This window comes from Palaemon carinicauda, chromosome 22 (assembly GCF_036898095.1).
Source record: "Palaemon carinicauda isolate YSFRI2023 chromosome 22, ASM3689809v2, whole genome shotgun sequence".
Lineage (NCBI taxonomy): Eukaryota > Metazoa > Arthropoda > Malacostraca > Decapoda > Palaemonidae > Palaemon > Palaemon carinicauda.
The window spans coordinates 105206489-105212488 of record NC_090746.1 but is presented as its reverse complement, the minus strand read 5'-3'; the positions used below and the strand labels follow the sequence as shown (position 1 = coordinate 105212488).

Genomic DNA, 6000 nt, shown 5'->3' with positions numbered 1-6000 from the left:
ATTATCATTATATATATATATATATATATATATATATATATATATATATATATATATATATATATATGTATATATGTATATATATATATCTGTGTGTGTGTGTGTGTGTGTTGCAATAAAACAAATTGTTTTAATTTAAAATACTATTTGAGACATGAACTATAGACGTTCTCTTAGGAAAAACTACAATAATCTCAATTTCCAAAATTCTAAGCAGAGGTTGTGAGTCACGCCCACAAAATTATATCCAAATTGGATTGCCGTTTTAAATTCTATTTCTCATATTTGTAAACTTATGAATTATCTAGGATACGCTGAAACAGTCATAAACATAAAATGTTTCGTATTAGTATACTGCAATATTTTTATTCAAATCATAATATAATGAATCTGATCATTGGTATAAAGAGTTAATTATGAAGGACGAAAATCTTACTATGTCTATTCTTGTTCTCGGTCTAAGACAGTCTTCACTTATAACACATAGTGCCTTTTAACACAGGTGTTAATGTTGCGACCCATCTCAGAATCTGCACCGTGTTGGAATATTCTCATTTGGCGCTGCGCAATGTGAAGATTCCCAGATCGGGCGACCAAGTTGGAATCGTATTTTGGTTGCTGTGAAGTGAAACAGATTCACGTAAATACGCCGACTGTCTCGTTTACCTTATATGGCAATAGGTGTGTTAACAGTATTAGGTTCTATGGGGTGATCTCATCGTCGTATATGCAGTGATCAGGCAATTATGTTAAGTCAGGCCATTATGTGTGTTTAATTTGTTTCCAAGGCGTGTTAGTTATTGTAGTGGTTAATTGCAATTACCATTTGGTTTGGTGGATGTGTTAGGTAGTGGCATTAAGGGGGGGGGGTGTCGCAGGGCCTAGGCATAGGTAGAGGTACAGGGGTTAGGTGGTTGTATTAGGTTCGGTAGTGCCCCGAAAATCACTGTGGCCATAACCCCCCGGAAGGGGTACAGTGCCCCTAGGTTAGGTTAGGTGGGTGTAATAGGTTCGATAGTGTCCTGAAAATCACTGTGGCCATAACCCCCCGGAAGGGGTACAGTGCCCCTAGGTTAGGTTAGGTGGGTGTAATAGGTTCGATAGTGTCCTGAAAATCACTGTGGCCATAACCCCCCGGAAGGGGTACAGTGCCCCTAGGTTAGGTTAGGTGGGTGTAATAGGTTCGATAGTGTCCTGAAAATCACTGTGGCCATAACCCCCCGGAAGGGGTACAGTGCCCCTAGGTTAGGTTAGGTGGGTGTAATAGGTTCGATAGTGTCCTGAAAATCACTGTGGCCTTCAGGGGGGGCGGAGGCCCCCCCCACCCTCCCGGTAGGCCTTGGTAGGGGTTCAGGGCCCCTAGGTTAGGTTAGGTTAGGTTAGGTTGGTGTATTAGGTTGGGTAGGGCCCTGAAAATCACAGCGGGAACCCAACACTGCATTCCAACTTTGCCGCACAAAGTAAGAATTCAAACATCACGCATCACGATTCGGAATCGGCGCAGATTCCAACATAGCGCGGAACATTAAGACCTTTATTAAATTAACAAGACTACCAACCATTCTCTCTCTCTCTCTCTCTCTCTCTCTCTCTCTCTCTCTCTTCAGGTCCAAACTAATTTTGATAGGCTATTTTAGCATCATACAGCTACCGGAATTTGAGCCTAAGCTGCCAATATTCGGACATGTTAGTCCGAAGAATAGTCACCCAAATACTCTCTCTCTCATAATGAATTATTATCATCGATATATATATATATATATATATATATATATATATATATATATATATATATATATATATATATATATATATATATATATATATATATATATATATATATATATATATATATATATATATATATATATATATATATATATATATATATATATATATATATATATATATATATATATATATATATATATATATATATATATATATATATATATATATATATATATATATATATATATATATACAGTATATATATATATATATATATATATATATATATATATATATATATATATATATATAAGTATAAAGAGTTCAAGAGAAGAGAGAGAAGGGGATCTATTATACATAGAAAACACAGTAACGAGAGTTATATTATCTTTATTAAGTTAGGCTATGGAAAATGGGATGAAGTATATAGGTCTATTAGCAGTGAAAATGCTAAAGAAGTCAGTACCACGTTATATCATTGAAATAAATAATTATTTTCATTAATTTCGTAGAAATTTAGATGGGTTTATTAAGAAATATAGATTACTGGGCTCTCTCCCTTCTTTCAAAGTCTTTCTATATTTCTTTCACTAATAACAATTTATTTTATTACTATCAACCTCACTACAGATAATTCTAGTTCTAGTTTATGCCAGCAATTCATTGCAGATTTTAATGAAATACAATGGTTAAGATAATTCAGGTTAAGGAATAAATACGTGAAAAAAGTTAGATTTGTGTGAACATTGTTGGAACCTTTTTGGAGGTGTAAACAATCACAGAAAGTTTGAAACAGTAATGTCACCCGTCACCTGTAATTCTTCCCTGGTTACAAGGATCGGCTATATTATATTGTGCTGTGCATTTTCCTCTATTTCTAATTAGTGTGAAGGTAATATTCAATAAATTCATTGATGTGTTAATTAATATTACAGTGTTCTTCTTTCTTTGTTTGAAAATAGTTTGATAGAAGTGTATTTTATAGCCCATGCTTATTTTTTTAGGCCTACCATCAGATTAGGATTAGCAGTACAGATTTGAATATGATGTATCTTGGAATTGTTCTAAATTTGATTAAAAAGGGCAATAAAGCAGATTCTTAAACTAAATGACGAAAAACTAAATTTTCAAAATAAACACTTGTTAATACTAAAGTTACCTTATCTCACTTTCCCTATCTTTATCTTGAATATTCTTACCTTGCCTTATCATACCTTACCTAACATACTGTTACCTTACCTTACCTTACCTACTGCTACCTTACCTTATCTTACCTACTTTTATCTTACCTACCCTTACCTATCTACTTTTACCTTGTCTATCCATAATTTGTCTACTATCACTTTACCTAACCCCACCTTAACTAACCACACTTTACCTAACCCCACCTTACCTAACCACACTTTACCTAACCTTAAATTACTTTACTTAATCTCACTTAACCTCATACCACATACATGTACCTTACCCAACCTCACCTTACCTTACCTAACCTTCTTTCACCTAATTTAACCTTACCTTACCTTACCTTACCTACTTGCCTCTACCTTACTTTCCTCTACCTTACTTGCTTCTACTTTACTAACTCTTAATTGTTCCGTAATCGAAATACAAACCACGCTATTTACATTGGGTTTACCTTTTAGCGCAGCTGAAATGGCGAGCCATTAGAATTTAACGAGGGTGTATTACCCCCGCCCTAGTTAGAGGGGGGGGGGTAGGGAGGGGTAGCTAGCTACCCCTCCCCCCCTCACACAGATGAATGCTCACTTTTGGCTCGGACTGTGACAGACGTCTCTGTCTTGGTCCTCCCTTGGCAGCCATTGTTTGTTTTGTCTTTACTTAATCGCTTACTTTTCTTTTACTCAATATATATGTAAACATGTTTTCATGTTTGTATATATATTTGAGTATAGAAATCAGTAAGTTTCCCTTTCAGAATTGTGTGTGTAGTGTACGATATCTACGTGGAGTCCTCGGCAGTTAGGCCACCACGGCGTAATTTTATGGGTGGCGATCGAGTTTGACTTATGTCTTTCTCTCTCTCTCTCTCTTGAGGTCGTTCACCCTTTTACTACGTGTTACTACGCCCTTGTAGCTTCCTTTCCGTGTAGGGGGGTTGCTACGCCGTACGTTTGTCTCAATTAGTTTATGAATCTAATTGTGGTTGTTAATTGTTCAGTCTCTGAACCTCTATGCCATAGCGTCAGCAAGAGTTGCCCGGTTGGGCAGAATGATCCATACCTTAGGCGAAGGTCTTCCATAGGATCATCGACGGCTTCACCCCCGGCCTCTTCAGTCGATCCTTTCTTGTAAGGAAGGATCTGAGAGGGGAGTTCCGTAGTCGACCTCTCAGCCCTGATCAAGTTTGTCGAACAAACTTCGGCCAGCGTAGAACAGCAGAATCGATCAGACTGGTAACGAGGCGACAGGACTCCTTAAACCCTGGATCGGAAGGACAGGTACTTTCAGTTCCATTCCATCCATCTTCCAGGGAGCTCGTCGAATTCAGCCTAGACTGCAAGTATTCCTGCTTATGATGCAGTGTGGCTATCCCGCCGTGGCATAGCAGGTTTTTTTCCCCAGAGAACTCTCCCTGCTTTCCTCATGGCCGCTCAGGTGCAGGCTTCCGCCTCCTCTGCTTTTTGGAGGGCTGGTCAACTCCGGTAGGCTCGGGTTCGACCTTCTTCAGCGCCGGGACAAGCTTTCGGATGCTTACCATGAGTGTGGGTTCATGGTATTTTGCTTGGAGCCTTCTCTTCTTCTGCCTCAACATCTGGAGTATCTGGCCATGATATTGAGTCAACGGCCTTACCACGTTGGAAACCCCGCTTCTCGTCCGTCCAGCGAGGTTAAGCAACGTCGGTTCTGGTCGGTACTTGGATGAGTGACCACCTGGGGACGCCAGATTCTGTTCCCACATCCTCCAAGCCTTCCTTTCAGTTGACTGTGGCAAGACTGAGGAGAGTCGCAGTACCTGTTCGCAGTCAAGCAGAGCTTTCAGCCCTACCTTGGAACGTTTCCTAGTTCTCCTTTCCTCATTGACCCGTCTATAGTCCGAACGGTCGCCTCAGGATAAGTTCCATGTGGGGCGGTCCAAGTTCCGGTGGTTTCAGGCAACGTTTAACCGGACTTCCTGGCCCCTATGGGACCAGCGGAACTATTAGACCTACAATGGGTGTTGACCTATGGAGCCTCTTGATGGTAGTGGATATTCTCGTCCTTTCCCCACATTCTTGATGCTGTTCTCGGACTCGTCAAAGGAGAGGGGGGGGGGGGGGGGCATGTTCCGGTCCAGGCCTATGGTCAAGACCTGAAGGATACCCCTCCATCATTCAGGCAGGCTTAGGGGCCGTAGTCTGGCCCCTCTACAGATCCTACAGCTCCTGCCGAGTCGCCCCGTGCGCGTCGACTTCACGATTCTGGCGTGTTCTAACCAGCAGGGGACGCATTTTCACACCTTCACATCTTGCAGTAGAGATACCGGGATGATTGAGATTCTCTCAATACCACCATCGGCTCTCTCATTCCAGGCAGGGGAATGTTCTCTCCGACTATCCGAGCAGAGCCTCGTAGAGAGAGTGTACCTGGGGGTCTTTGACCTTGAGTAACCGGCAAGTCCTGGTCTGGGGGACCTGATCGCGACAGCTTGGAACCTCAAGCTTCCGCTGTTCTTCCCCCCAGTCTCAGACCCCGAGACTCTGAAGATGCATTCCGGTGATGGTGGGACAACTTCGACGCATGCGTCTTCCCTCCTTTTTGTCTGTGGACAATGGGTCTCAACAAGACCAGGTTGTTTGTCAACCTTTCAATGGGAGAGCTCCACTGGGACTATGCGCAGAACAGTTTCTGGACCCTCTGCTTCCCCTGACGGAACTCCCGGGAGAGCTTCTCCCACGGCGCAGACTACTCAAACAACCACACTGCGACATCTCTCCCGAACCAGGGCGTCGCTTCAGCTTCATGCCTGGAGACACTACGCCTCCTCCTCAAGAAGAGACAACCCGCTACAGTCGCGGTACGGAGGTTGCGTCATCTGCGATAGTCATCCGCAGGGGTCTTCCAGGCAAAGTGAAGAGTCTTTGGTGGTTGGTGCCGTTGGAGATATACCTCTTCTCCAGCAATAACGGTCTTATTGCCTTTCGGCGGGAGGAAACTCCTTTCCGCTCTCGGCAACGAAGCCTGTCGCTCAGCCTTTCCCTGACCTTCAGGCTTAAAGGTATAACTTTTTCCTGCCCGCTGGATCTTTCCTCGCTCATGCGAAGCTAC

General features: G+C 42.1%; 1 long non-coding RNA gene across 2 annotated transcripts in view; it reads left to right on the top strand.

The window, feature by feature from the left end:
• Window positions 1-583: 583 nt before the first annotated feature.
• LOC137616672 (uncharacterized) overlaps window positions 584-6000 on the top strand; it is a 42763-nt gene continuing 37346 nt past the window's right edge. Inside the window, exon 1 of one of the 2 annotated variants that reach the window (XR_011039471.1) lies at window positions 584-681. This is a non-coding gene — a long non-coding RNA (uncharacterized lncRNA). Of the gene's footprint in view, window positions 682-2083; window positions 2624-6000 lie in introns of those variants that run through there. The other variant, XR_011039470.1, reaches the window with a different exon arrangement.